Consider the following 24,363-nt stretch of genomic DNA (forward strand, 5'->3'; position numbering starts at 1 on the left):
TTAGGGTTTTCCAAATGTTATCTCATATTATCAGCCAACAAAAGTAATTTTACTTTCTCTTTTCCAAATTGGAAGACTTTCATTTTTTTTTTCCTTGATTGTTTTGGCTAGAATTTCCAGTACTAGGTAGCATACAGTGGTGAAAGCAGGCATCCTTTTCTTGTTCCAGTTTTTAGAATGAATGCCTTCAGCTTTTCCTTGTTTAGTTTAACATTGGCTGTGGATTTTCCATATATGACCTTCATTATTTTGATGTATGTATGTTCCTTCTATGCCTGATTTGTTGAGGGTTTTTATTAAAATGGATGCTGAATTTCATCAAATGCTTTCTCTACATCTATTGGGATGATCATAGGGTATTAGTGATGTATCACATTTATTGTTTTGCATATATTGAACCATCCTTGCATCTCTTACATAAAGTCCACTTGAACATGGTGTATTATCTTTTTAACATGCTGTTGGATTTAGTTTGCTAGTATTTTATTTTTGCATCTATGTTCACCAGAATTTATAAAAACATTTTAATATTAGTCATATTTACATCCAAATAGAGGTGTGAATAAAAGAAAATAAAACTGCAGGTAAAGCAGTTTGGCTACGGACAATGATTGTTTCTCAAAACAAAACTGAAAAGGAGAACTCAGTGTCTCAAATACTCAAGAGGTTTTTATAAATATATACTTGCACTAAGACTATCAAAAGCAAACTGTATTTTAGAGCTATTAGGTAGGCCTCTGGCAAAAATACTGGTACTATAGTGGTTCATCTTCAAATCATAAAAATATATTTGAGATAGGGTAATAGAAAAGATTACTGACAAATGAAATTTTAACTGAATTCTATTTTCTTGTTGGTTAAGGTGATGTTGGTTATATGGATTGCAGTTGTCCTGAGAAATAACTGAGAGCACAGGACTATTAGTGCATATAAAGAAGTCACCCATTTGAGTAGATGCCCTATATGGGTAGGTTATAGGAGAATCTACTGTTATTTTGAAATAGAATTTTTTAAAAAGAAATGGAACTAATATCTTAGAAACATCCACATACCCAATTCTTATTAAAAATATTATGAGGTAGGAAACAAGTCATTGTTAAAATAATCCAGCTATTAAAACCAGACAAGATATTCAAAATTAGAAGTTTCATCTCAAAAAATCTCAGTGGGCTAATAAATGGAGCCTACAGTGTTAATACAACAGAAACTTCATTCCTAGATCTGATGATGATAAAATAAAAAGGGATTAATAAAGTATTTTAAAGGCAAGTATAAATGACGATTTTAGTAGGGAAAACCTAATTTTATTGGTGTCGTATCTGTACGATTATTTCAAACTTGTTTCTCCAGTAGCCCATGATTGTGTTGTAGCAGGACGAGTGGCAGACAAAACTCCTCAGACACCGAGTTACAGAAGGAAGGGGTTTATTCGGCCGGGGGCATCGGCAAGACTTCAGTCTCAAGAGCCGAGCTTCCCAAGTAACCAATTTCTGTCCCTTTTAAGGGCTCACAACTCTAAGGGGGTGCATGTGAGAGGGTCGTGATTGATTGAGCAAGCAGAGGGTACGTAACTGGGGGTTGTTTGCACTGGTAATTAGATCGGAACAAAACAAGATAGGGATTTTCACAGTGCATTTCTATACAATGTCTGTAATCTATAAGATAACAGAACCAATTGGGTCAGGGGTTGATCTTTAACTACCAGGCCCAGGGTGTGGTGCCGGGCTGTCTGCCTCTGGATTTCATTTCTGCCTTTTAGTTTTTACTTCTTTCTTTGGAGGCAGAAATTGGCCATAAGACAATATGAGGGGTGGTCTCCTCCCTTAGTGTTATAGCCTAAACAGCGATGTTTGACTAAAAAAAGATGTTTGACATTATAGTTCTTACAAATCTATTCGTTACATAGTCCTTTACCGATCAGTTACGATTCATATTCCACCGTAAATGAAATACAAATGGATTAAATAAGAATGAATGCATTTTTTTCTTATGTAAACCAAATAATCTTAAGAAATAGGCATCTGTGATGCAGCAGTCTGAGACTCATGACTGGGATACCAATGCTAGATTTCAAACCCTAATTTTATGCCCTAATTCTGATTCATTTATGCATCTATTCAATAACTAATTACAAACGACTTGCTGTCAAGTAGACTCTTGGCTTGGCACTTAAAATAGTTTTGGGAAAAATAGAAATGGTTTCTGTTCATGTAATATTCATTGTCTTATAGTCCAGTAGTAGAAACATAAGTTAAAAATAATTAGGCAAATAAAGTATAAATATTAGTACTTTGAGGAAAAATTTTAGGATATTATGAGATAGTGTTTAGTAGATTGTAGAAATAGCCACAAATACTTACTCTTTCTGTATTCATGCTCTTATAATAGTACATTGCAGATTATATCATATAGAGATAAAGTCTAATTTTCACTTAGGTGAATCATATACCTTACTTTGGCCAATAAGTCTTTAGCAAATATGATGCAAGCAAAGTATTTGCATATTGAGGATTTCTCTTTTGCCATATGTTGAATTTGAAACCACCACGAGACTATAGAGAAGAATTAAGAAGTTCCATTTTCCAGATAGCCAAACCCCAAATATGTGAATCAGGGCATTCAGGACCAGCCAGGTCTAAGTCAAATGGCCAATTGATCTCAGAACCTGTGTCTGACCTTAGAGATAGGAGTGAGCCCAGCTGAGACTAGCAGAAGAACCATACACCAGAACCCAGGCCAAAATACTGATACATGGAATTGTGAGTGAAATAAATAGTTTTTATTTAAGCTACTAAATTTGGGTTATTTTGTTATGCATCAAAGCTAACTGGTAATAAAGGATGTTAGGGGGACCTAATTTAGCTTACAGAAACCTGGAAGACTCCTCAGAGGAAAGTATATGATGGAGAATGAGAAGTCAAGTAAGAAATGGTAGGAGGAATATATTTAGACAGAAGAAAAAGCATATTTGAAAGCTTTGTGTGAGGAAGAGCTTAATATATCTGAGGAAAGAGGAGAATGTCAATTTTCTCTGTTAGAGTTCTTCCTTGTTCCTGAATCTGGATGTCTTTCTTCCCCAACCTGCTTTGCATACAGCCTCAGATTTGAATTTTGATAATTAGGTTTCTACCCAATTTTCTATGTTTAATAAAACACACACCACACACACACACACACACACACACAAACTGTCTTGATCATCTACCACTGAGCTGCTCTTATTATTACCATACTCTCTTCACTGGACCACAGTGTTCCCCCAAACTTGAGCTTGCTGGTTTGGGTCTTGCTATCTGATGACAAACTTTCCTGATGTCCATTTCTTGTCCTGGGCTTTGAGAATTGACATTCATAGATTTGCTGTCTACTGTTTCTTACTACACCCCACTGTAGAAGTTTGGATTGGAAGAGTAATTGTAAAAGATGCTCATGAAGACAAATAGGTAGATGATAGAAAGACAGATTTATGAGCAGTTAAATGAAAAAAGTAAGTTACAGAGCAACACCTATAAGATAATCTAATTTTTGTACAAATAAAATAATACACTATTGTGTTTATTATATACTACCCACATATATGAACACACACACACATATACATATATATGTGTGTATATATATATACACACACACACCAACTTAACAGTGGTTGCTTTTAAATCCACAGTCCTAGGATTATTTTTTCTTTGTTTTCTATCCCTTTATATTGTTTGAATAAATTGAATTCAATTTTCTAAAGAATGCTCACTCAGGAAATATACATTCATTAAGTTGGCTACTGAGATATATACCAAAAATTCAAATTTCCTTTGTCAGTTCATAAATACCCACATCTAGCACTTACGGGTATGATTAAGGGTGGCAAAGTCAAACAGGACTTGGGGGTGCCAATGTATGTGACTAAACTTCAGGAGAGACAAACTAGTTAAAAACTAAATATAATGTTTGCACAGTTTGCAACATATCATCAAAGTTGATAGGCTCTCACTAGGCTTTAATGTTTTATTATATGAATCTATGTCTACTAGTTAATTCTTTGTTTTTTTTCTTTAAAAAAGTAAACGAAGAATAATTAAAATATGTTTGTTAATTGAATTTCTCTATTTTGAATTTTTGTCTCCGGAGAGAGGGAGCAAGTAAGGTAAATGTAACAACTTGATATTTTGCTTTTCCTGAGAGATTCAAAGTCAAAATAATAAAGCAGCGAGAGCCATAGTTTTTCAGCATCTTTATTCTTTACATGTAAACATATATGAAATATGTTAAACACCCACATATCTAATCACATTCCAATTACCTTGTGAGATTTAGGGCAGGTTTAACCCCTCTCCTTGCTTTTGAAATTGTGGAAGCTGAGGCTCAGCGTTAAAGGAGTCAGCTAGGGCCACACACTGGGCCAACTGACTAAAGGGTTTTTTGCAAAGATCAATATAATAATTATCTGGATAAGTTTAAATTATTCCCCCAAGGACAATATTTCAACTCATATTTCTTTTCATGAATAGTTTCTTCGGAGGACAGTTTAGTTTATGGGGCAGTTTTATTACAAAGTATTTGGCCCAACTAAATTTGATTTTCTAGATGACTAAGTAGCCATTTATTGTAGGGAAAGATTTTAGATAATATGAAAAGGTCAGGTAAGAGCTGAAATATGTAAATTTCATGTCATCATTCATTTTAAGTCAACTATTTCTTCATTATGTAAAGAATTTGCATTTGATTTCTCTGTCATAACACTCAAGTAATAGGAGACTGTTTCATTTTGTACTGATAAAATAAATAGAAATTTGGACTTTCTTCACAGAAGCATAGCCATCTTCAAGCACTTACATAGCACTTCGTATTTCTAAACTACTTTACAATTTTTATGTTGCTCATACCTTTCAACAACCTTGTGAATATGTCAATAGTATTAACTTAAATAGGAAAGAAAAGACATAGAAAGTTAAATGACTTCTCCCAATACATAAGATTTTATGTTTTTACAACCTCATTGAATTATTAGATTAAAATGATATTTTTAATCTTCTATGTTCTTTGTTTATTGTTAAATAATTTATATGAATTTAATAATGATTATAGTTCTAGGAAAAAATAAGGAACCAAATTTTCTTTTCATATCATAGCATAAACTGTATCAGGCATTTAATTTAAAAAATTGGTTTTGCAAATAATAAAAATATATTTTGTTGATATCTAAGGATTAGTTTTCATCAGATTCTATTTTATTTCATTTTAAAAATGTTCATTTGTATAATTTACTGTATAAACACCTCACCTCTATGAATTACTTAAGAGTTGAAGTAAATTACTACAAAGTTAAAAATTCCCACCAAATTAAGTTTATCTAGATCTGATCATTAGTTAAGAAATATGTTTTAATTTGGCTCATGTATTTCACCCCAACAACTCCTCTAGGTAGGCATCGCTATCAGAATAGTAAAATATGGTAATGTTGCAAAAATAGGTGAATACATTCCAAATCTGAATAAAATCTCTGCTATGCAATTGCCTTAAGAAATAATGCATACCTGGGCCCTTCTCTGGGCTAGGACACTACTTGCCTTTCTTCGACATTGCGCCTCTCCCTATTGCTGGATTCGAGCATCTAGTTTTGAGATGGTAAAAACACCCCAAATGGAGTCTTTGATTCCCCTGTCAAGGTCCTGGAGAATGGTTTGACAGTCAGTCAGCCATCTCTTCACCACCCATATTATCAAATACACAGAGGAGAGAGAAGTGCCCCCAAATCTTTCATCATGAAGGACTTGCTGCTTCACCACCGGGTCTCTGGCTGGTCCCCTTGCCACCATTGCCCTAATAAGCTCCTCCAACCCTGACTGCCAGCCCTGCCAGGGTGCTCCCAGGGCCAGGACCACTGTGCCCAGAAGGTCAAGTAGCCTCCTAGCACAGAAAAGAACCCAGAGTATAGAGCAGAAGCAAGAGAGTGAGCCACATATTGTTAGGAGAATTTTACAGTGTTGCCCTTGGAATGGGCTTCAATCTCCTCTTGTTTCATGGGATATTTATTCCTGTGCTTCAGTCAGTAACAGCCCGATTTATTGACTGATTTATTGATCATTACATGGAGATGTTTGCTTATGGCTGGAATTCTTCCTCACGACAATTTCCAGTGCTCTTTGGGTTATCCACTGGTTTGTGCTTTGCAAAGCTGTGAATGCCATTTGATGCCAGGATACAGCTGATCTGGCTTTTGAGGTATTAGGGAGAAAGCCTCACCCATTCCCTAGTGGGAATTGCTGACATGGTCTTCACCCTTTTGATGACATGGTCTTCACCCTTTTGCTGTAGGCTCTTTTCCTGATTCAAGAAATATTTGTGAATCTCCTTCCCATACATTTTGTTGGTCAGCTGGTTAGTCTCTTGCACATGTCACTTCTCTCTCTTTGTACTGCTTCAAATATCCTTGGTTCAATAAACGAATTGAAATGCATCAGCGGTTGTCTAACATAGAAAGGAATTGTCCTTACTGCTTTGGATTGGTTTGCCCTTGGCTTTTCTCACAGCAATGCAGCCCTCATATATTATCAGCCTCTTCCAGTTGTGCCTCTTCTCCTTGGTGGCCTTGTTAAGCAACAGACTCTTCCACAAGGCGGTCTACCTGCAGTCTTTCTTGAGCAACTCAAATTCTGCAGAGAAGTTCCCATCACCACCTCTATCTCCTGCCAAACTGAAGGCTGCTGCAGGCCGCTGAGTCTCCTGCCATCCAAAGGAGATGGGCAAGATTGGAGAAGGTTGTGGCAGCTCTCTTCCCTGTTCACCTACCCCTGCAAGGGAAGGCAGGACCCACTCTGCCAAGGGCCCTCTGCTTATTCCCTTCTCTCTGAGGAATTGGAATGTTTGTCTCTGGTGCCTGTAAGGCAGGATCTTCCTGGCACCAGTGTGTGGATTTATTTATTTATTTACTTATTTATTTCTTGAAATGGAGTCTTGCCCGGTCATCCAGTCTGGAGTGCAGCGGCACTACCTCGGCTCATTGCAACCTCTGCCTCCCAGATTCAAGCAATTCCCCTGCCTCAGCCTCCCGAGTAGTTGGGATTACAGGTGCCTGCCACCACGCCCAGCTAATTTTTGTATTTTTGGTACAGAGAGGGTTTCACCATGTTAGCCAGGCTAGTCTCGAACTCCTGACCTCAGGTGATCTGCCCACCTTGGCCTCTTAAAGTGCTGGGATCATAGGCGTGAGCCACTGTGCCCAGCCCAGTGTGTGGATTTTTAACACCACCGTTGAGTGTGAAAGGACCACAGGTTTTTCTGCAGCTATTTTCTATCATTTGCAAATGCCTATGCCTGGACTGACTTGAATATTTTGGTTTTCTCCCTGTGATGTTTACCCTTCTACCTTTCCTTCCTGCCTTCTACCACCCTTGGATGAATCGATCTTGTAATTCTAGCTGTTATATTTTGTGGATTTGTTATTTTTGTCATTTTGCTGTGAAGCACATACATTGGATGTGGAAGGTAAAGGACAATCCCAGTTGCTCCTGGTCACTGCAGTCTTGTTTCGTTTATCTTGTAACTCAGGTTAGGTTTTCATCTCTCTTGCTTCAATGGAAAAAAAAAAATCCTGAAGAGATGGGACAGGAGGAAGGACCTCACAGCCAAATCTGCTGGATTTTAAAGAGTGCTTTTTGTTTGTTTGCTTGTTTGTTTGTTTTCCTTTCCCGTGAAGGGGAAAAAAATTTGTTTTCACTGTTACATTTAAAGTCCGCCAACTATGGGGAAGTACCAATTCTGGACAAGTGCCACTGCAACACAGCACTAGAGAACCTGAGTTTTTCAACTCTGTTTAGGGTAGGAGGCAGAAAGTTACTCTTGGCCACTGCCAGGTCTATTTCATATTTCAAAGGAATACTGGGTGTTACAAATGGAAATGGAAAGGGTAAACTTGTTAAACCTGTGATTGGTTGGTGTTTTCCTGTCATTTTAAGAGACTAAATGTGGGGGGCAGGTATCAAAATACTTGCAAAGTATTCGGCTAGATGCAGTGGCTCACGCCTGCAATCCCAGGACTTTAGGAAGCTGAGATGGGTGGATCGCTTGTGGCCAGGAGTTTGACACCAGCCTGGGCAACATGATGAAACCCCATCTCTATTAAAAATAAAATAAATTAGCTGGTTGTGGTGGTGCATGCCTGTAATTTCAGCTACTCAGGAGGCTGGCTGAGACATGAGAATCGTTTGAACTCAGGGGATAGAGATGGCGCCACTGTACTCCAGCCTGGGTGACAGAGTGAGACTCTGTCTCAAAAAAAAAAAAAAAAAAGAAAAGAAAAGAAAAAAACTTGTACAATTTTAAAATGTCCCAATTAAATGTGAGCTGTTTTCCCCTTCCCCTCAAGAAGAAATAATGGATAGCAATAACTTATTTCTGTCCCCTATCATATACACTAGATAGGAGAAAACAGAAGAATGAGAGAGGAGGCACTTTTCTTTTTAGATATTTTGATCAAATAACAAGTTCTTGATAAACTTTCATGCATCTAACCAAGAAACAGATGTATTTAGCAAGTGATTTCCAAACTATTTATTTGCATCATTTGATGTTGAAAGAAAAGATGGTACTAGAAAGAACAGGAGCTGTGAGTGAGAGCATGCAGAAGAGAAAGTTGTAAGGGGAAGGGAAGAAGGAAATGGCTGAGAATATAATGTCCCTCCGATTAGAGCATAGAATGATGTTACAGTGCATGGATTGAAGAAGGATCTTGAGAAGGCTAAGGAAACCAGGGCTGTTTCAGACAGGAGGGGCAAAGACAGAGTCATTCTCTCCATTCCTGCCTTAGAACTCAAGGACTGTAGAGTCACCGCAGAGTGATCGTGGCAGCCAGGCCAACAGTGGCGCACTTGGACAGTGCTGGCCAATGGCTTCGGAAGAAGAGCTGGAGTAAATGGTTTAGAGCCAGCAGATTTCAACTAGGAGGTTAAAGTTGAAGAATATATATGACTTTTCTTCATTCAACAAGTATTTATTGAGTATCACTCTCTGCCAGATACTGTGTTTGTTTCTGAACTCACATGAGGCCATTCTTGAGGAGTCCTGCACGTAATAACTATGGTGATTTTTTTGCTGAATCTATTCTATATTCTACTAGGAACAACCCTACAAAGCCATCAGAATGAGCTCCTTAATGTTAAACTTAGCACATTTATACCCACAAGACTTGCATAAGTTGTCTGTGGCCCTGCGCTTTCAGTTGAAATTGGTGAGCCAGCTTTCCCTAAGATGTTGAGAGGATTAACTCCTTCAAGGATCATATTCCTGTTTACTTACTACAACAAACCAAGCGTAAAGGCCCTTCCACACAGTCCCTTATCACTCTGTGCATACATTTGCCTGACCCAATTTCAATTGCTTCCTCCTTTTCTGAGTTTTTCTTCTGGTGGCCAATGATCACTATCAACAGCAATGTCCTTTATGTTCTTAACCATATCTCTGAAGCTTCCCCTCCTGCCCCACGTTAGTCCACTCAGGCCTGACCAAGCCCTCTCACATAAAGCTTGCTTACTTGCTTTCTTTTTCTCCTCTCACCGTCTACACACCTTAGGTCCCAGCATTGAGATACAAATCCTCCCTGATCATTTTTGCTTATTTTAAGCAATTTATTTCCCTTTATGTCTCCAAACTCTAGGGTTTCTGGCAGCCATTCCTTTTAACTTTATTATTTACTGCCTTCCCTTGTTCACTTCTGCATTTTGACTCTTACCTATAATCAACATTCTTGGCAATATGGATGATCCTTCCAGAATCTTGGTTTTTCTCTTCCTTCATCTTGTCTCTACATCATTTCAGCTGCACTACAATGAATATCTTTATTAATTATATTAAATATGCAACCTTCAACCATCTTCCCTCCTTGCCATCTCCTCACCTTCCAGCTCTGCTTTAAGTATCATCTTAGTTTCATCTTTAAGTATCATCTGCATCAGTAGCATCTTGGTGATCTCTTAGAGACCACACATGTGTTGACCTATTATTTTCTTATGCTCAGTAACCAAGTTTATGTTCTCATGGCCTCTGCATAAGATGAGAGACTACAATTGATTTAATTCTTTCTACAAAACTGTTTACTTCCCATGCTGCTTTCTTTATCAAATGTGAATAACAAAAGCCTAGATTTGTTTAAGCATAACATTCTATCTCTTTAGTGCCAGAATCTAAGACATCGAATGTCTTCTGGAATAATTTGCCAGCTGTCTTACTTTGAATTAAGGGCCATATATCTCAAATATGCACTCTTAATCCCTAAATATCTTGGCTGCATTTCCTACTATGTTAATTTTCCTGTTATCCAAAATAGGTTGAAGTTTTCTTCTTCTTCTACTCCAGTCATCCTCTGCATTCCTTGCTCACATTCAATGGCAAAGAAAATAAGAGTTTCATTATTTTCTCATTCTGCAAAGAACCAGCCTACCCATAAACATCCACATCCTTTCTGTCTTTTTTTTTTTTTTCTAACTATATATAAGTTTACTTTGTTCTTATCTCTGGCCAAATTTTGCCCCTGTCTTGATTACTTCATCTGATCTTCCCAAGATCTTTTCTTCCGTAATTATTACCTATTTTTCAATTATTTCACTTTTTCTGTAGATCATTCCTCTTATATTCAACCTAAAATGGCAAGAACAATGACAAGAAACAACATCAACAATAAGAAAGAATCTTCGGCAGACCCTAAACTTACTTTGGTAATTTCTTACATCTCTTATATCTTATACTCCATTTATAGTCATATTTCTTCATTAAGAATTACAGGGTCCTTTCTTCACACCTCACCTCAATTTCTCTCCTCAATTCACTTCAACTCAGTTTTTTTTTTTTTTTTCCAACTAATCTACTAATATTTTTCTAGTGAATGTCAGCCACAATGTGCTTATTACCAAACCTAGTAGTCCCTGGGCCTTATAGTCCTATTTGGCCCTTTAGAATCTTTCCTCACCCCTTTCCACTTGCTTCATGCCCTGGAAGGCTGATCTATATGGATTATAGTTGTATTTCTTGCCTTCTGGTTTCCAGCTGTCTTTAGCCAATAGGAAGCATCCACAGAAGACCAGAGGCCAAGATGCAAGTTAGATGGGGATATTTAATTTTTCAGCATTCTCTTCATAAGAATTTGTAAGTTGATTGTGTTCTTTGACCGATGCTACTTTTTAAAAATAGTAGACTTCATTGTGGGAAACTCACTTCACATTCTATAACCATTATATCCTCTGTTTGCTTTGGATCTAACAGTGAAACTTTGTTATTACTAATCCTTGAGATTCCCTTACACTTGGTACTATGACTGAAATATTTTTCTCCTCCAAAACTCATGTAGAAATTTAATAACCATTGTGACAGTTTTAAGAAGCAGTATTATGAAGCGACATTATTTAAGTGGTGATTATGCCATGAGGAGTCCGTCCTCATCAATGGATTAATGCCTTTATTGCAGGAGTAGGTTCCTTATAAGGAATGAGTTTGCCCCCCTTTTCCCTTTCTCTTTCTTTCTCTCACACACATTGTCTTTTCACCTTTCTACCATGTGATAATCCAGCAAGAAAGCCACTACAAGATGGCAGTGCTTTGGACTTCCTACGCTCCAGAACCGTGTGACAATAAATTCCTGTTTATAATAAATCGTCCAATCTAAGCTTTCCTCTTATAGCAGCATAAAATGAACTAGGACACTTGGGAAATATCTTTGTAAAAGGTCTTTTAACTAAATCTTCTTGAACTACATTAATTTGTATATGCCATTTTTTTCTTGCTGAGACCCTAATACAGTCACATTTTTATTATTTACTCTCTTGCTTTCTTTTGGTATTTTTTATTCTTGAACACTTTCTTCTCTCAGCTACTGTGACTGTATATTTTGTGTCTTTTACTAGGTCCTTTTCTTCTATTCAACTTTGAAATATTAAAGTACAATGTGGCTCATTCTTGGACCAGTTCTAGTCCCTAAGTGAAATATTTCCCTATATGATCTCATTCAATCTCATGACACTTCAATAATGTCTATATGTTAATAACACTTTATTCCTAGCCCTGGTCATTTCCTGAAATACAGATTTTCTAATATCACATATCTAAAATGTATTTCTCCACACGTATTTCTGATAAGAATCTTAAAATTAACAATGGAACTTTGCTTTAACTTTTTATTCCCCAATTGTCTCTATCTCAGTAAATACCACCACCATCTACCCTACTACTAAAGCCACATATCTAATAATTAATCTTGATTTTTTATTTTACTAATATCCCATCTCAGTTTTAACAGCAAATCTTGCAGACTCAACCTACAGAGCATACTTTGAAGCTATAATTTTATCTCCACCCCATTCCTAATGGACTCAAGTCAAAGTTGTGATTGTTGCTTTTCCAGACTGCCCCGTCCTTCTAAAATTGATTTTTCAAATAGCAGTCTTAATTATCTTTTAAACATAGAAGTCTAATCAAGTCATTACTCACTTCAAATGTCTTCTCATCATTTACATTGAAATGAAGACTCCTTATCCTGGTTTATAAAGCTCTGCATGACAAACAAAGCATTCTCTTGGTCTATAACATCTCATTCTACTCTTTCTCTCTCTCAACTTGCTGTAGTCACTTTGGCCTTCTGTCTCTTCTTTAAATGTGCTAAGTTCACTTTTATCTTAAGGACTTCACACAAAGTGCCCTCTCTGCCTGAAATGGGTTCCTGTAATATTTACAGGTCTCTCTTCTCTCAAGTCTCAATTTAAATATCTGTTTCCCAAGATGCCTTCCATAATCATGAAGTCAAAATTAAATATCCAGTCACACTCCAACACATCAAATTATTTTAATTATCATTATACTATTCATCCCTTTAAATTATTATTTATTTATTGTAATTCTTTCTAAAATTTATTGTCTTTTTCATCCTAAAAAATGTGAGCTTTCTAAGAGGAAAGATCTTTTCTGACCTTTTCTCCACTACAGTATCCGAGTGCCCTAATTTTATCTGGAACAGACTAGGTGTTTTAAAATATTTGTTGAATAAATAAGCAAGTTTATGAGGCCTTAAAACATTTGGGTTATATTACAAGAAAATATTTATATTACCTTATCCTCAAGTATCCTAAAACATTAAAAGAAGACTCTAAATACTGACAAGAACCGAGGTAAGTCAGCTCCATCCTTGGAAACAACTATCTAGTCTAATAGGAAAATTAGTGCACTATTTAACACTGTCCTTCTTCAAATTACATTTGCAAAAGCAAAATTACGTTTATTTCTCCATTCTTTATGCAACCATCATTTGCTTTTATATTTTGGGGAGTTTATAGACACTGGTTATACAAAAATGAAAGATTTATTCTTGCCCTCAAGGAACCTTTGGTCTTACATTAATTACTTTTGTTATGGCTCTGCATGACTTATATATCTATTGCATCATCAGAAAACATGATAGGTAAAATGAGCTTGCTATAAGACATTCAAATCTATAGAAGCTGTACACTGTGTGTACATCTACCAGGCATGGCTATGATCAGTATATTGAAGACCTAGGCTTGCATTGTTGGCAAACACACACAACCTTTCTGTAACATTTTTAATGAAATTTTTCCCTTAATGTTACCATGCTAATAATTCACATTTTGAATTTTGAAATCTCCAGATGAGCTTATAAAAGTCATAATTGTATTTGTTTGTATATTCAAAGTAGTAATTTATTAAACATAAATATTTAGAATGTATTAATATTTCATAACAGGCTTCCAGAATTTCTGGAATTTTAAAATGCTAGATATAAGAAACTGATTTATTGGTACTGATTCTTCACTCCCCTGTTGTAGTCTTATACTTCTGTATCCTTGACATAGCCTCATATTGAGTAGTGTGTATTTCTCCACACTCAGCCATTTGACTTGGTCGTATGATTTGCTTTGATCAATGGAATGTTATTGGTTGTGAATAGAAGCTTGAAATGTGCTTGTGCAATTGAGCCAGCCTGATTGTTCTACCTTTGCCAAAACAGGAAAGTATACTGAGTAAGCACTGACCCTTTAGCTAGAGGCTTAAAATGAGACATGTCGAGCAGAGTCATCCAACACACACATACATCTACAGCCTAAAGCAGAGTTGACTGATTAGCCTCAGTAGAGCCACCCTAGCTGATCCACAACCATGTGTTCAAGAAAACAGTGTGTCTTGTTGTATGCTTCTGAGATTTTTTTCTTACTGATGCTAACATAACTGATTGATATGTCAGGATTCTCAGATATGGAAGAGGTCTTGATCCCTTTAATTGTCGGAGGTACCCTGTGCTCAGCAATATTCCAGATAGCTAGTCTGCCTCTGAATAGGAAATGGGCTGGGATAATCTCAGGTGTCCTATATCTGATGGATTTAGAGTCTTCAGCTTTTATAGTTAAAATCTGGATGCAATTTTGGAATGCTTTCACCTTCACTCCTATCTAAAGAGTCGTATATTTCTACTGATTCTTCTTTTGCAGCACTTTCTAAAATCACTATATAGAACTTCAAAGACTGTTTAAGAGTTTCCACGATGGAGTCTCTTGTGTTCTGTAGTGTTGTCTTTTTAAACCATATGCACAGCACAAATTTTGTTCACTCAAGGCAATATGATTATATGTCCGGCAATCTAGATAGTAGATGTTGCTTTTAATTTTTTTGTTTTCATTCCCCAAACATTTTAAACATCTTCTTCTTCTTCTTTAGTAAAGTTCAACTCTTAAAAAAAAAAAAAAAGCCCTATTACTCTAATTATTTCTGTATCCCAGGCAATAAATTAACAAACATTTACTCTGTACCTGCTATGTGCAGGGTTTTATACTACTTTGGGAGTATCAAGATATGTGATACATAATCTATACCCTTTAGGAATTTACACTTATGTTGGAGAAACAAATCACAGTTAATAACTATAGAACAAGGGAATATAAGATAGGTGCCTTGTGAGTGAGATGGCTAAGTGGTGCTATCACTGTGTGATGGCTGGTCACTATAGATTACTTCTAGCCACTTTTAAAGATCATCTCTAATAATGCTGATGCTGAATGTGGACTAGTGGATGGGAAATCATTTAAAATTAGAATGCTGCCACTTAAACAGTCTGAAATCTTGGCAAACATGAAAGTAAAAAAATGCTGACATACAAAGTTACATTTATTTAGTTCTACTTTATTAAACACAGACAGACTAAAAAATATAAGTTAATCTTTGTCTTTCATCCACCGTAAGTAACTGGTATTCATAGGAACTTCAAATTTTTAGTATCTAGTGTCTATTTAGTCAATAACAGTAATGAAATTCACAATCTACACAGGCAGGGTTTTAAAATCAATTTAATGTTTATAAAGTAATGTAATAAGAATATCAGTCCATTGTTTCTGTAAAGAATTACTAACTAAATATTTTGATTATGGATTTTTATTAAAACATTATTTAAAGCCAAAATAATTACTCTTTTAGTGAGTCTTATAATTAAAGAGTGATTCTTTCACTTATGAAAACTATGCTCTATGATGTGTGAGCCGAGTTCCACTTTATATTCCATTCTTCATTTTTTTCTTGATGTTTTACACAGTCATTTCACTTTCTTCAACATTTGTGTATATAACTAAGAAGTCCGATGAGCCAGAACAGATTGTAAGACCTTGTTGCCCCTTCAACTGAGAAGTCACTGTTTGACACTGTTTCCTTAAGGAAATAATAAACAGATTTGCAAAACAACAGAAGGAATCAAGTTTTACTGCTGGTCCCTGAATTACAATATTAAATTATGTGTTAAAAAGGTATTAGGTGCACAGGCTTCTGGAATAACCATCATTGTTACAACATATTGCTTTCCATTTGAATTAGCATATAAATGAACAAAGATGTCCAAAAACATAGCAGAGATGAGATTTGCCATCGTAAGATTTTAGTTGCCTTAGAAGCAAATTGTGTAAAATGCAAACTGGTGTGCTTGGATGATGATATTTGCTTGTTTGGGAATTTAGAATTCTGGAGTTAGTCTTAGGATATCAGGGATACACAAAGCAATTATATAATTTTTCCCAGTAGAGCCTTTGAAAACCTGTTCAAAAGATGCCAGGGAACTAAGTAAATAGAAAAGGTGAGTTTTCTTTGTCCAGTGGACAAATGCACAGAGGTACATGGTATATTAAAGTAGCTGTAATTAGCTGGGCTTGCTGCCAGTTATAGGTATGTGAAGAAGAAAGACATGGCAAAATATAAGGCAAAAATGGTTGGTGGGATATTCTGTACACAATGGGAACCACTGTAGTATTCAATTATGGCAGTCATGAGAGCAGAGCTCATTATAAGGAAAATCAGCAGCAGTGTACAGATGGATGATGGAAACGGGTAGACAAGGTGAGTCAGATGTCAGAGCGGTAGTCTCAATGAGAGGTGATGCAAGTTTGAATCAAAACACCAACAGTGGAAATGCATATGTGTAACAAATGCATACGAGTAACAAATGCATATGTGTAACATAACATGTTACACAAAACATGTTATGATTAGAATCTGTGGGACTTGTTAATAAATAAGACGTGGGAGGTAAAATGAGTAAAATGCTAAATTTAAGACAGACACTCAGATTCCTTGCTAAGAAACCCAGTGAGCTTGTTGTAGTAACTGAGCTAGCAATTACAGGAGAGAAGCAGGGTAGCCTGAGACATGTTCTTTCTGACCTATGTAGGAGACATCCACATGACAATATGCAGTGAGTGCTTCCTCACAGAGGTCCTGCCCTTCATGTCTGGACTCATTGACTCAGGCTTCATGAGCAATAATGGTGAAAGTCAAAAGTGTCTTTTCCATATTCTGAGACTGCGCAAAGTGTGAGCTAAATGGGCCGAGAACAAGATCCTTTGATTCACCATCATGTAAAGAGCTGGAAGCAGTGAGTCCACAAAGATGACTTACAAGGAATCATTAGAGGAGTAGGAAGAAGATTGGAGGAGATTGCTAACTCAAAAGCTGAGGGAGGGCTTTCAGAGGAAGGAAGGGACACCATTGTCAAGGGCCATCAAATCTAAATAATGTGAATATGAAAATAGTCTACTGGAATAATTAAGAGGGTAAGAGGTCATTGGTGAACCTTGTCAGAGATAATGTAGTCAATAGTCAGAGGTAGAAGCCTAATTTCAAGGGGTTAAAGGGTAAGAGAGAAAAGAAAATCTTACTATAAAAGAGAGAGGAAAAAGCTCTGAGATAGTTTGCTAAGAGATCATTTTGAATTAATGGATATTTGCTTTTTTCTTTTTATTTGGGGGAAGACCTCAATGTGGTTTTTAAACTGAGGGAAAGAAACTGAGCCATTTACTTAATCTGATATTTAAGCAATCAGCCAAATTCTGTCAGGCAACTGTGTTACAGAATTCCAGTGAATGAGGTGAAGATAGAATTTCAAGTATTGTAATTTCCTAAATCTATTTTTTAATTAGAATTTTGTGGGAGGAAGACAGCCATAATATAGAAAGTCATTACTTAGAAAGTAGAAAACACAGTTTAATGATTGCAAAGGCATCAAAAAAGCAAAAATCTCTAAATATAATATTTTTAAGCATTATATATAATTAAGAAAATATTTGTATGCATCAATAAAATTAATTAAAGCCTTAATGTTGAAAAGGAAGGGAATTCTTTTCTTCCAATAATAGTTGAAAGTTAATTCCAGCATGTGCAGTTTCATAATATCTTTCTAGCTAACCATATTAAACTTTTAAACCCTATATACATTGTTGCATGCTTTGTATCTAGAAATTGGCATTTTTGTAAAATTAATACTGCTCTTGGACCACTTCCCAGGGGCAAAGCTCAGACAATATTTTATTCTTCAATAACGTGAACCAGAAACAGTGAAATAATAACAAGAAATATAATGTGAGGTGTAGGAATGAGCATTAAACTGAGAGTCTCACTAAACAGAATTAGAGTTCTTGTATTACTTCCTCCTCCTCTGCATAACTAGATCACAAGGAGGAGACTGGAGTTTCTTGTTGAATGGTGGACTAAACAAATGATGAAAATTTAGAAAAGACATTTTGTCTTTTCTCTTAACTTATAAAATAAAAATTATATAAAATCTTTATTGTATGAGAATGTGTCATGTGAATTCTAGCAAATGGAATGTTGAATAGAGAGGCAAAATAGTTTATGAAAACATTTCCTTAAAAAATTAGTTCCCTTTCCAGGAAAATTGATAACTATAAACAAATAAAATGAAGTTGGACCATTTTCTTATACTATATACAAAAATTAACTCAAAAATCTATCAAAGACCCAAATATAACAAATAAAACTATACAAGTTTTAAAAGAAAACATCAAGGAAAAACTTTATGACTTTGAATTTGGAAATAATTTCTTGGTCAATGATTTTGTATTAGGGGAATATAACATCTGGATATTAAAAATTCCTGGAAAAACAAAAAGTCTGAGAAAGCCGATGAAGAAAAAATTCATATACATATGAAAGTTTTATAAAATGAAGATATTTACCACCAATAAATGCAAAAGAAACAAGAAGGAAGAAAGACCATTATACATTGTTGATAAATGATTGAAAATCAAATTGGGATAGAAGTAAATCAATCTCTGTCAATGTTGTAAAGAAAACTAATTTTCAATCATTTTGATATACATTTGGAACCTTTTTTCTATTCCCTTTCAGTTTGTGAACATTGCCTTATTTTTCTTGTTAATTTATTTTTAAGTAAAATATTAATGTTCTAAAGTCAAAACCATAAAGCAATTAAATTCATAGAAGTTAATTTCCATCACTGTTTCCTCCATCCTTATATAGTTATACATTTATTATTTTCTTGCTTATTCTACCATTTTTGTCTTAGTAAATACAAGCAAATTGACACATACAGATGTATATCAAATACATATGTGTACAAATACATACACATATATTCCTCTTCCAAACAAAAAATGTTTTTATGTAAAGCATACTGTAAACATTGTTGTGTATTTTCCTTATTTTTTTTCCCCCCCCATTGAAAAAGTATCCTAGAGATTATTCCATGGCAATATATAAAAACCTTCCTCAATCTTTCTTATACATTCATAATAATCCACCTAGAGATATATCAGATTTTATTTCATCAATTCATAGAGATAAAATGTGGGTTGTTTTCCAGGTTTCAGATATTACAAATAAAGCCATAATTAATATTTTGCATATGTGTCTTTATGTATTTTTGCTAATTAATCTTAAAGATAGATTGCTAGAGGTAGAATGAGATACTGCCTATACAATTTTAATATGTAGTGCAAATTCAACTCTATAAGGGTTGTAATATTTGCATTCCATTAGTGATAGTCACTCAAGTGTCTTTTTGTTGTGTATTGGGTATATTTTAAAATTATGAACTTTATTGTGTGGAATCTGAAGTTTTAATCATATCTTCTTCTCACAAGAATTTTACTGTTTCCCTTGAGTCATAAGCCGCTACTCGTTCCCTTCCACCTTTGAAGTTCCAAGTATAAAGTTTTCTAAGAGTCAACTTAAACTCCTTTCTTCCTGCAGGCACAAAACACAGAATTCTATTTCAGTTCAAGGTGTAGGCATTTGCCCAAAAGACAAATCCACCATTAAAGTTGGCTCATCCCTTAGTAGTTGCTGCTTCGTTTATAGCTTCAGACACTTTGAGGGTGGGAGGGCATTTCCATTACTTTCTAGAAAGTCTAGAAGAGTGTTAAAATGTATACAGAATCTAGATGTATTTTGAGCAAAGAACTTTAGGGATATCTGGCCTGCCATAGTAACAGAAGTAGAAATTATGTTTCTTAAATATTTTTTTCATCATTTATTTATTGAAGATTTTAAACTGTTTCTCATTCTCGATCTTCAAATAACATTTTGTTTGTGTTTTACATTGGTCATTTTAAAGCTCCTAGATATATTTATTAATTTTATCTTTTCTAATACATCATGCACTGGGATTTATCTATTGTTTTCTCCTTTTTAATGCGCCATATTTATTTTCTTATTTAACATTATTTATGTTTATTATAATTGCAAACATTTTTCAGTTGGATACTTATTTCTTTCACATGTCAACTGTTTAGAGCTGACTATTTATTCTGATTATAGATTTAACCCATACATTATTATATGTAATGCTTTTATTGAATTTAATTACTCTAAATAAGTTGTCATTTATGAGAAATTTTTTAATGTGCATTCTTGATGTGTATAAGTTGTAATGTTTCATATTTTATGTTATTAATTTCCAGTTTTATTATATTTTGGTCAAAATATGTGACTTGTAGGATTGATTATTCATATGTATTGCATTTTTAGACACGCAAGAGTAATATAATCAAAATTTGGTAATGCTCCAAGGGTAATAGGAACTATTCTGTGTCCTCAAAATGCACTGATGTATTAAACTGGCCTGTATCACTATATCAATAACTCCTCCCCATGTTTGTGGCCTTTTCTTATTGACCTATATGGCTAGATGATTACTTACTATGAGTCCGTTACTAGGTCTGTGATCCAGCCGCCAGGGAAGCTGAGGGGGTGGGCTCTCTAAGTCTCAGAACTGAAATTTCTCTACTTAATCTCTTCTTTAGGTATAAGAAAGACTCTGTGCCAGCAGAGAGCTTTTACTGTACAATTAAAATAATTTTTTCTATTTGGTCCAGCTTCCATGCCTGGTACCATATGGGGCCATTTTCATCATTGCTTAGTACAAAACCTTTTTGCTAAATGATTTGCGCCTGGGCTGCTTCCTATTACAGATCGTCCCATTTGCTTTTGGAAAGCCTAATGCAACCTAAATGCTAGCGTGCTGTTCCAAGGAAGGTGGCCTATTTTTCCTTAAGCCTGTCTTTCCTTTAGCATGTCTTTAGTGTCATTATTCAAATATATCCCGCCAAAAAGAAAATTATAGATTTTAACATCTTGGGCAAATTCTGCTCTGTTTACATCTTGTGGTTAAGAAACCATCTTCTCGGGTAGGACAGTTTTGAGTAGATGCGTCTGTTCCTTTCAATCTGATCCTATATGCACTATATGTAGAAGAAATTCTTAAGTTCTGCCTTTTATGGATGATATTTTCCCTTATGTTTTCCTCTACTTTAGTAGCTGTTTGATCGTTTAAGTCAGGATTTCAGAAATAGTAGGTGTAACCTCTCTAGATGCAGTTTTCTAAGAATCTCTTAGTTTGCTCTTTAGAATTATTGAAAAATGACTTTTTTGTAAGACTAATTGTAGTTGATATTTTAATCCCCCATATCCCTCATATCCAAAAATTGGTCTTTCAACCTAGAAGGATGATTTGTTTAACTTTGTAAAGATTACAGTAATGAAGATAAGGGTACTGGACCAGGAAATAGGGATAACCGAAATAAGAGAACTACCCCATGAATGATTTACAGTGAGAGGATAAAGAAATCTGCCCCCAGCTTATCCTTAATTACTCATACCTTCAGAGGTGAAGTGTGAATGTTCAAATTAATCGTATTGTCAAATACTTTAGTACCCCACAGCTACTGTAGTTTTTATTACTTTCTTTGACAGGTTGTTTAGTCTTTGACTAATTGGGCTTTTTAATAGATACTGTAAGTCAATTAGCATTTTAAAATCAGTGTCTTCCACTACATTTCTATTTCATATGCTCAGAGAACAATTTTCTAATGTGAAAGCAGGACTGTCATGCAGTGATTTCTCTGTTTCAGGGATTAAACACTAAGGAGCAAAAGTTGTAGAGTGTTTATGTTACAGAATGGTATGGAAATATACACAGACTTTTCTAATTGTCTTAGTCACCAAGCCAAAATTGATACATAAAAGCTATCAGAAAATTCTTTCATATTTTTAACCAAAATGATACATTTATATTTATATAACAGATAGATAACCAGGACTTAACTCACTATGTAGAATATGGGCTGTAATATATATCTCTTCAATTAATTAATTAATTGAGTCCAAAGAACAGAACTTTGGTAGCACATTGTTTTACTTTTGTAGTTTTCTATGTAACATATATAATCTATCTCTGCCTCAGAATTTGTCTTCCGCAACAAGCAATAAATTCAACTTCTTCAACTGCAGATATAATTCTATGTTTTGACTGCAGGGTATTGAGAAAATCTCTAAATTTTCTTTTAACTTTTCTTAGATTTCTTTGTTTAAAACTATTCACATAATTTTATAGCAAAATTTGATGTCCTTTTTTCTCCTCAAGGGAATAAAATCTTATTATGACATAATAGTCATTTAAACAGAAAGTGTGTGTTGATGGGAATTAAGCTAAAGAAGCCAGTCAGATTTCAGGACCCCAGTAACAGTCCAGCTTTCACACTTTGAGTGATACCCAGTGCAGCTTGCCTAGTGAAAGAAATGCTTCTTCTAGATAGCCTAGACTGAATCACAGATGCATCGTTTTCTTGCTGTGAGCCCATGGGAATTCAACTTAATCTCACCTACACTCAATTTTCTCATATGTAGGCAAGAAGAATAATGAGAATTCCCTCTTAAGTCTGTTGTTGGGATGTTATTACTGAGATTGGCAGATGAATACCAATTTTTTAAAATTCATAATGGCATGAGACCTTTGATAAATTGTACCCTGAGAATGAGCTTGATTGCAAAGCCCTGTTCACAAAAAGGCATAGACAAGCACGCAAAATCATCAGTATAATTTCTGTGTAGATGAATTTCAAAATGTACTGGTCACCAAACATGAAATATTTAATAGACATTCTGTTAGAGAATAATGATCTTTATATAACAGAAGTCAAACAGACATGTAGCTAGAATATACTTAATGTAAGAAGATGATATCATTGTTGCAAAAGACAACTATCAGAGAATATCCGTAGATGTATAAAAGACCAGTAATTCTGGAAGAATTTTGAATTCTTGGCCATGGTCTATAAAAGTGCAAAGGCTTTTTGACAAAAGAGAGAGGCCACTTAGAAAACAGCAGTATATGGCATGTATGCAGTACTCTCCCCTAAGGATGACTGCCATCTTACTATCGTGATAATAGAATTGGTTTCATTTGCAACTGATTTTTTAAAAATTCAGAGACATTTTTTCATCCTGAGAATATATCAATTGCTTCTTTGTACTCATTGTTCTAAACCATCTTTCATCACTGCAACAAAACAAAACAAAACAAAACAAAACTGTTTCCATCTCTCACATTTTCTTTGGCTGTTGGAACAACATACAAAACATTATGCTTTCAAAGTCCCCCAGGAATACACCCTAATAAAATAAGTATACTTAGAATATATCACTGATAAATATAAATACTGTGGACAATAGGATAAGAGAGTGGAAATACTGTGGAAAAATTCATTTGAAACATTTTTTTACAATCTCTACATCAAATAGGCTCCTGAATTTTATCTGCAAAAATGATACTGTAAAAATATATTAAGATATAGTTAACTTTAAAAAATTCTTGCATTGATCCTTGGAAAAGTCATAGTTGATGCCTAATTAAAATTTCCAGTGTATTCCCTGAAAAGAAATGGTCCACATCAGCATTTCTAAATCATGCATCTTACTAATTTTAATACTGAGTTGTTGGTATAGATAATAAATTATGAATATCTCAATTTAAAATATTGAATTTTCTTCTTCCTGTCCTCTCCAAAGATATACCAAGTAGGTATTAGAAAAGCTGCTGGAATATCTGGGTCATCCATGTTTGTTTCACCTCTGAGCCACTTGATGGGTTGACAGATGGATATACAGCAAATGCCCTGCCTCTTGCATTTTGGCAATCTAATATAGGCAGGAATATGATCATGTCTTTATATTACCATGGCAATAAATATGCTGGGCTCCAACCTCATTCAGTGTAACTCTATGGAAGAATTCCCTCTGAGTACATAGGCTGAAGTTCAGGCCTGCTATTTTTATCACATCAATTACAGTAGGCAGCAGGAAGAAACACTAAATTTTCTGTGAAAATGTTATAGCTTTTTGGCACACAATAGTCCCACATTCTCTGAATGCTAAATAAGTAAATAAATCCATTTATGTATAGTTGCAAGAGCGGTTTCTTTTATGGCTATTGACATATGATTGCATAAACCCTTGGGAGTTTAAAAATCTGGTCTAATTCCCAAAAATATAAAAGTAAGAATAAAAAATAATTTGTTCCACATGCAAGTTCATCTATTCTTCAATGATGGAGCCAATAAATCAGGAAGTACAGCTTCCTCACTTAAAAAATAAGCAAAATTCCAAATTTGCAAAATGTAAGGCCTGGAATCCAATGCAAAAACTGGTCTTTAATTTGAACTAATTCTTGTTTTTTTTTTTTTTTTTTTTTTGTCTTTCTTTTAAATTGAACTTTGTTTAAATAATTGGTTTCCAAGACCT

At 34.9% G+C, this 24,363-nt stretch overlaps 2 pseudogenes; both read left to right on the forward strand.

Moving 5' to 3' along the window:
* The first annotated feature begins 5,763 nt into the window (after positions 1 to 5,763).
* Positions 5,764 to 6,999, forward strand: LOC101009826 (annotated as a pseudogene).
* A 3,635-nt stretch (positions 7,000 to 10,634) lies between these two features.
* LOC101010183 overlaps positions 10,635 to 24,363 on the forward strand; it is a 92,362-nt pseudogene continuing 78,633 nt past the window's right edge.

This window comes from Papio anubis, chromosome 2, assembly GCF_008728515.1.
Source record: "Papio anubis isolate 15944 chromosome 2, Panubis1.0, whole genome shotgun sequence".
NCBI classification, from domain to species: domain Eukaryota; kingdom Metazoa; phylum Chordata; class Mammalia; order Primates; family Cercopithecidae; genus Papio; species Papio anubis.